The following is a 7834-nucleotide window of genomic DNA, read 5'->3' as shown; positions in this document are numbered from 1 at the left end:
ACTCTACGATTTCTGGGACCCATTTGAGTTCCAGGATCTGATGGCCCTATGGCCACTGTTGACAAGCTAATCTTTATCAGAATGGTAGTATTATGTTGTGATCTGTTCAGGGAAGAGGGAGCTGGGAAGCTGGTGCAAATCTGTTGGCCTATTACACCCCACTCCCCTCCATGTTCCTTAACCTCCTGGTGAGATTTTATAGGTTGGGTCAAATTTAGACAGCAACAGATCTTTTTTTTAAAGCAGCTTCTGGCCAAACTAAGTGTATCAACAGCCAAGCCTGGCAGTTCTTTGCCCTACCCTACTCTCAGGCTCATGCCAAGACTTCAAGCCCCTGAGCAGACTGCCTCCCCTTATCGGACTGGCAGGCTGCCAGCCTTGAATAACCATCTATTCATGTCTGGGCCGCTGGCGCTCCCCTTGCATCCCAGGGATATCTTTTAAGTAAACATGAGCTGGGTCACAGGCAGAGGAAGGAGAAGGGGAGTGGAGGAAAAACCTTGACATTTCAGTTGGCTGGGCTGCTTAGTGGACACCTGGTATAAACCTTATCTTCTGTGTTTATGAAGGGCTGCACCCCTCCCCCACCTTCTTCCTTTGCCTGTCCAACTGGGTCTGTAAATAGAATTCAAAAGGCATATGATGATGGCTGGAACTTTCTAGGGCATTTACCATTTTTTCCCTTTCCCATCAAGGCAAGAATCATACAATTTAGGAGCAGAAGGGAGCCTAGAACATACACTTTTAGGATATAGAAAGTTAGGGTTGGGAAGAGCTTCAGATTATTGGAATGATGGAGTGTGAAAGAAGGATTATTAGCGTTAGAAGTATACTTAGTATAGTGAATCTGGGAGTGAACAACATAGGATGTTAGGACATATGGGCAGAGACTACTGGATGGTGGGATTAGAAGGGGCCTTATTTCATCTAGTCCAGGGCTCCTGACCTCAGGATCTGTGGATAGATTTCAGGGGAGTTCAGGGACTTGGATGGGAAAAAAGATACATCTTTCTTTTTACTAACCTCTTAACTTAAATTGGGCATGCCCTTCAATTATGAATGTAGGTAATGAACATGATTCTGAGAAAGGGTTCTCTATAGGCTTCAATAGACTCCCAAAAGGATCTATGACCCAAGAAAGGGTAGGAGCCCTTGGCATAGGCTAATCCCCTGATTTTTTTTAAATAAGCAATTGGGGTTAATTAACTTGCTCAAGGTTACATGACCAGTTATTTCTGGGTGTGGTGCTGAGTATCTGAGCCCAGATTCGATCCCAGGTCTCCCAACTCTGGGGCCGGTGCTTTTACTCACTGTGCCACCTGGCCGCCCCTAATTCCCTGATTTTAACAGATGAAGAAATGAGGCCTACCTAGAAAGCTGAAGTGTCTTGTCTATGGAGACATAGGCCATAGAGAGCAGATGTAAGATTTGAACTCGGGTCTTTTAACTGGACTGGGTCCGTCAGACTGTTAATAACAATATCTCTTTTCCTGTAAGTTACAGGCACAAACCTTGCTTGGCCAGCCTCTTCCACTTATCAAGAGTTTTATTTTATTTTTAAAAATTGTTGTCCTTTCCACCATATTTTTCTTTAGTCTTAGTAGTAGTTTTAGGGTGGAGAGGACAGGCTTCTCCTCTCTGCTTTTCCACCAATAAAAATGGACAAATGGTTACCATGTAATTCACTTAAAATAAAAAATCTAAGACCTTAAGAATGCCCCATTCAGAAAGGAGATTCCGGAGCCCTGCTTTAAGCAAATGAATCATTTTTCTCTAGAAGTTGCTCAGGATAAGAATAGATCACATTCCTTTAGTGTTTCAAATCCTAAACTGTTTTCTTTTCAAGAGCCCTGTGAAAGAGAGGGTGAATGGATGGGGTGGGTATGCCCATTTTACAGACGGAGAGGCTGAGGTTCTGTGAAGCTAAAACCTTTCCCAGTCATTCACTGAAAATAAATAAGCAGACAGAAAAAGATAGGACAGATACAGAACGGCAAGGGACCTTGGTGATCTTTTAGCTGGCCCAACCTATACTCTTCAGAAGGCGAGGCAGATAGAGAGGGGGAAAGCATTTGTAGTGGGTCCCACACGTAATCTGAGGCACAGCCAATTTTCAAAACAAGGTGTTGTTTCCCCAGTGACTTGGACCTAAGTGTCTCCCAACTCTGAGAACAAGGAATGTAACACACAGCACCAGCTTGAGTGTGTCACAGAATGAGTACTTTAGATTTGATTTTATTTAAACGTAGGGAACACAATTATTGCTAGACGATTTCATCTTTATTAATTGGCCAATTTGCTTTAAAATACATCTGATCACTGTTATTATCTGCATGGAAACAGTAATTTGGGTTTATGCTAGCCTACTATTAGCACCCCTATGTAAGACACAAGGACAATGCTTTAAAAAACATGATTTATAAAACAGGGGCTTTCATTTTAATTCTGTTTTGGGGGTTGTTTATTGCTGTTCTCCTCACTGCAGGTTTCCAAGCAGAGATTGGATGATGGATTGGAGGTGCTGTTGGGGAAGGGGCTACCATAGGTGTTCAGGACTAGGCTAGGCTGGGTGGCCTCTGAAGTTCCTTCCAATTGTGAATTTCTCAGGTAACAAGATTGGGGGACATTCCCCAATGTTCCAAATAGCATCAATCAGTTGGCCATTATTAGCATGATACAATGGAAAAAAAAGTGGGCTGAGCATCCAGGAGCCCTGGGTTCTGGGGCTTTGGAGAAGCCCCGAGCCTTCTCTGAGCTCAGTAAATAAGTGGGTTGGACTCCCAAGTGTGCCAAGGCCCCTTCTGGCTTGGAGAGCTATAATTCATCTTTCAGTCCACAGTAAGCCATGCCCTGGCAGAGTCTGTCATAGCTCAGCCGGCAAGGGCAGGGTTTGGCCCTTGAGGAGCTGGGAGCTGGGGCAGATAAGGAGTGTTCCTTTAAGAAAGCATGGCTTCACACAGCAAAACACCAGGCTCTCCAGTTCCCAGAGGAAGTCCAGGGGGCCAAAATTCTTCCACCCACTAAGGAAGGGGGAGGTGTTGCCAAGTCCTGTTGACACATCGGGATGCAGCCAGTGGGTTCTGCTGGCTCCCTTCCCCCTCCTTCTCCCTGATGCTCAGGGAGCCCCCTCCCACTTCCTAATGGATCATAGCTTACATTGGGGGAGGAAGGAGGTATTGGAAAGAGTTCTGCCTTGGGAATGAGGGGCCCTGGGTTCAAATTCTGCCAGAGTCATGACACCTTGGACAAATCACAACCTTTCTGGGCCTCAGTTTCCTCTTCTGTAAAATTAGCTTAATGACCTCTTTGGTCCTTTCCTGTGCCATCTTTATTTTCCTAGAATTCTATACTGTCACAAAGTACTGTAACATCCATGACCTCATCCAGGCCTCGCAACAGCTCTGTGGGGGCAGGAATGGATATCTCCAGTTCATTATTTAGTCTTGGAAGAGATCTCAGAGGCCATGGAGGCTACCTGCTCAAAATCCATACCCACTCTACCAAGTGGCCTCTGAGAGCTATACTTAGAGCTAATTTGTGGTTAGCATGCCCTGGCGCAGGTCAGTGTGAAAAGCAAATATGATACCCCCATTTTATAGATGGGAAAACTGAGCCCCAGAGAGAAGTGAGTGCAGTAAGGCCACCCAGTTTAACAAACACAGGAGCTGAGATTTGAAGCCATTTCTTTCATGACACCAAATTCAGTGCTCACATCATACACCCTACTGACTTCTGCAGAAGGAGCAACACAGGCAGGGAAAGCCACCATGTTCGTAGGTGAGGGACTGGGCATCCTTCTTGTTGTCTTCCCTTTCCCCTCTTTCTCCTCCTCCTCTTCCTCTTTCCTGGTCTCTCCAATTTCCCCTCTAGTCATCCTCAGTTAAAAATAACCTTTCATCACTTTCTCCTCCCAACAACCCAGGCCTTTCCATCAGTAAGAGCTGCAAATTACCTGGATGCCCAGTGAGATGATCAGATGAGATAAAATGCGAAAATTGCTTTGCAAAGCATAAACATGATATACACTTAAATTATTATTATTTAGAAAGAGCCCTGGATGGGGTGGGTTATCAGATGACCTCTGAGGTCCCTTCTAATCGTGAGATTTGGGGATATGATGATCCTGGGACCTGGAATAAAGCCCTACCCGGTCACTTTTCCCTAAGATTCACATAACCTTTCAATGGCCTGGGTAGCTCCCAAAGACTGTGAATTAGTTCCACAGAGCAGGTGCCAAGGATGGAGTTCCTGGCACCCCTGAAATCCCAGGTCCAGACAAACAGATAAGTAAAGATACAATAGAAATAACCAAACCCATCCTGTGGGTTCCTGGGAGGCTCAGAGTGAAATCAGGGCTGCAAATACTTCCTAAATGTCTGCTAGGTTCATATACTAATCACTTCCCTCTCTCTAAGGCCCCTCCTTGCTCTAAAAGTCTGAGTCCTGACATTCTATGTTCTAATAGGCCTTCCAGTTCTAACATTCTCTGTTCTAAAGTCCCTTCCACCTTGGACATACTATATTCTTTTTTTCTCCCTTTAAATTTGAAGTATTACTTGGAAATGTTTATTTGAGTCTTACAATACACAAAATAAACTGATTTACCATTTAGACATCAAATCACTATTTCTAAGTAGGACTTTATAAAAAAAATTCTCCCAATTCCATGCTAAAGCAATTTTTAACATTTTAAAAAAGTCTTGAGTTTCAAATTCTACCCCTCCAGTCTTCACTTCCCTTCCCTCTCCTTGATATGGTAAGCAATTCAATACAAGTTTTACATGTGCCATCATGTGAAGCATTTCCATATTAGTCATTTTGTATAAGAAGGCTTGAAAAGAAAGGAAGAAAAATATCATGCTTCATTCAGTATTCAGATAGTTATCAGTTCGTTCCCTGGAGGCAGATAGGTTGCTTTATCATTAGTCCTTTGGGATTGTCTTGGATCACTGTATTGCTGAGAATAGATAAGTCATTCACACATCTTCATTAAACAGCATGGCTGTTTTTCTGCACCGTGTTTTGGTTCTTCTTGCTTCACTTTGCATCAGTTCATGTAAATCTTTCCAGGTTTTTTTTAACCATCCTTTGTCTTTTTTTTTTAATACAACATGAAATATTTTTTTTTTAAATTAAAGCAAGAAGGTAGTGTTTATAAGTTCAAGTAGATGAAATCTACTTGTTACTAAAAGAAAAGAAAACCATTTGCTGGAGGAAAAATTTTTGTTTATAGGGCTCATCCGGGGAGGGGATAGTCATTCTGTATTCCTAGCTGAGCAGGAAGGAGTGTCCAGAAAACCAGGAGTTACTCAATCAAGCTGAGATCTGACCATGATATTCAATGGTTGACCCAGCTCTTGGAAGCAGAGGCCAGGCTTGACCAATGGGATGCAGAAGAATGATTTGCTGTTGTCAGGATGAGTCGGCAGAGCTGGAAGCATCAGGTGACGTGACCTTCATCCGGACACTGGGCAGCAACTAGCCAGAACTTCAAAATGGGGGCATTGAAGGGGTAATCTTTGTGAGAAGCAGCACCGGTTAAGGCGTACACTCTCCAGTCAGGATTAAAGATGAGTTTGGTTGACGTCTCCTCATCAGTCAACTCAAAATCAAACACCTGAAAGTTCTCAGCAATCCGAGATGGGGTGATCGACTTAGGGATTGTGATACACTTTTCTCTGTATGTGGAACCTTATCAGAACCTGTGCTGTGGTTTTTTTGGTGCTTTGCTGGAATGACCACGATCCTGGGGTCATTCAAGAGAGAAGGGTCCTTTGGCTTGGCCCATGGCCGATCTGGAGAACTGTAGGGGAGTGTAGGCTGTCGCCACAATGCCCTTGGACCAGCAATATTCCATCAACTTCTCCTGGCTGAGATAGGGATGGCACTCGATCTGGTTAGCTGCTGGCTCATACTTCAGTCCCGGCTTGGCCAAGAGCTTCTCAATCTGGTCGTGGTTGAAATTGGAGATCCCAATGGCTTTCACCAGTCCTGCATCCACCAACTCTTCCATGGCCATCCATGTATTCAAAAAGTTTGTGTTACTGGGAATCACGTTGCCCTTGTCATCCAATGGGAAAAGATCTTGTCCAGCCTTAAATCCTGTAGGCCAATGAACAAGGTAGAGATCCAACTAATCCAGCTTCAAGTCACTCAGAGTGTTTTGGCAGGCTGACTTGACCAAGCTTTTCTCATGGTCTGTGCACCAAAGCTTGCTGACAATGAAAAGGTCTTCCCGCTTGACGACATTCACCTTGATCTTGACTTGGATGGCCTCACCTACTTCCTTCTCATTCTGGTAGACGTGGGCACAGTCAATGTGGCGGTATCCAACATCGATAGCAGGCTTCACAGAATCAGCCACTTTGCCTGGAGGGGGCTTCCAAGAGCCCAGGCCCATGATGGGCATCTTCGCTTTGTTCCTCATCACAAGGAAGGTAGCCATGATGATCCGGCCTTGCAGAAGAGGGCCTCAACAACACACGCAAGCAGACACCACAAGCAGACCCGCCTCTTGTCGTTTCTTACAGCACAATAGCATTCCATCATTATCATATACCACAGCGTGTTAGCCATTCCCCAGTGGATGGACATCTCAATTTTCAATTCGTTGCCACCACAAAAAGAGCTGCTAGAAATATCTTTGTACAAATGGGTTTTCCTTCCCCCCACTTTTTTGAGGACATTTTGTATTCTGAGGTCAGCTTCCCCCCTCTGATATTCTTATGGTCTAAGACCCCGTCCAGCTCTGACATTTTGTGTTCTGAGCTCTAACAATGTGCTCTAAACGTCTTCAGTTTTCATAGTCAAGGCTCTAACCTCCCTTCTAGCCCTGATATTTCGGTCCCTTTTAATTCCAACATTCCGTGTTCTAAGGTCTCTTCCTGCCCTAACCACCTCTGACTCTGCCATTACTCAAGGCACACTGCATCTGGGGACTCTGCCTCTGATTTCCACCCACTTTTCTAAAGTCCCGGACTCATGAACCCTCCCCAGTTGCTGAGCCCTAACTGGCTCCCTGGTCATGGGGCAGTCCTGGGGGGTGATGCGGGCAGCCAGCCAGCTGTGCAGCGTCAGCCCCTGAGGAGGGCAGGGACCAGCTGGCCGCCCCTTCTCTTTCGACCCATATATGGCCAGCACTGCAGCCATTTCCTGCTGAATTGTTCCTCCAGGCTGGAGTCGAACTGGTTTCAGAGTCTGCAGCAGCCAGGAGCAGGACAAACCTGGGCAGAAAGGAGTGCTCTGGGAGCTGTCCCAACAGATAGCGGGGCAACTCCCTTAGTGTGTGCCGCCCACTCACCCACCCACCCACGCTGGGAAATAGGCCTGCCCTGAAAATCCCATCCTCTCTACCCCAGGGCAGGATGGAGGTGGGGTATGGGAGGGGGGGAGTAGAGTCCAGGGTGGGGGGTGCTCCTCAACATTCCCAGATCATTTGTTTATCAGAGAAAAATGGTCATGTGAACAGGCTGCCCCATCCCCTGGGCTGGGCCTCTGTGGTATCAGAAACAAGACGTGGGGGCAACTGGGGGACTGGGTTCCCCCTAAAAACAATGACAAAAGCATACTGAGCTGCTATTAGTCCCAGTATTTAAACACTGATTTAAGTGTGGCCTGTCCTGGAGTGGGTTATGGCATGGCAGAATTGAGCATAAGGGATATGAGGGGCTCAGGGATGCCCCCAGGAGAGTTTAGGGGTCTAAGGATATCTCTAGGGATCACAGGAAAATCAGGGATAGCTAGAGAGACAGAGAAGAAGAAGAAGAAGAAGAAGAAGAAGAAGAAGAAGAAGAAGAAGAAGAAGAAGAAGAAGAAGAAGAAGAAGAAGAAGAAG

At 45.6% G+C, this 7834-nt stretch overlaps 1 pseudogene; it reads right to left on the bottom strand.

Annotated features, from left to right (window-relative positions):
• Window positions 1-5011: 5011 nt before the first annotated feature.
• On the bottom strand, window positions 5012-6537 carry LOC138165175 (aldo-keto reductase family 1 member B1 pseudogene; annotated as a pseudogene).
• Window positions 6538-7834: the final 1297 nt, after the last annotated feature.

Source organism: Petaurus breviceps, unplaced genomic scaffold (assembly GCF_028583685.1).
Source record: "Petaurus breviceps papuanus isolate PSGF00001 unplaced genomic scaffold, PetGlider_PUasm1.0 208, whole genome shotgun sequence".
NCBI classification, from domain to species: Eukaryota; Metazoa; Chordata; class Mammalia; order Diprotodontia; family Petauridae; genus Petaurus; species Petaurus breviceps.
Note: the sequence above shows the minus strand (reverse complement) of the source record. Positions and strands in the feature narration are given on the sequence as shown.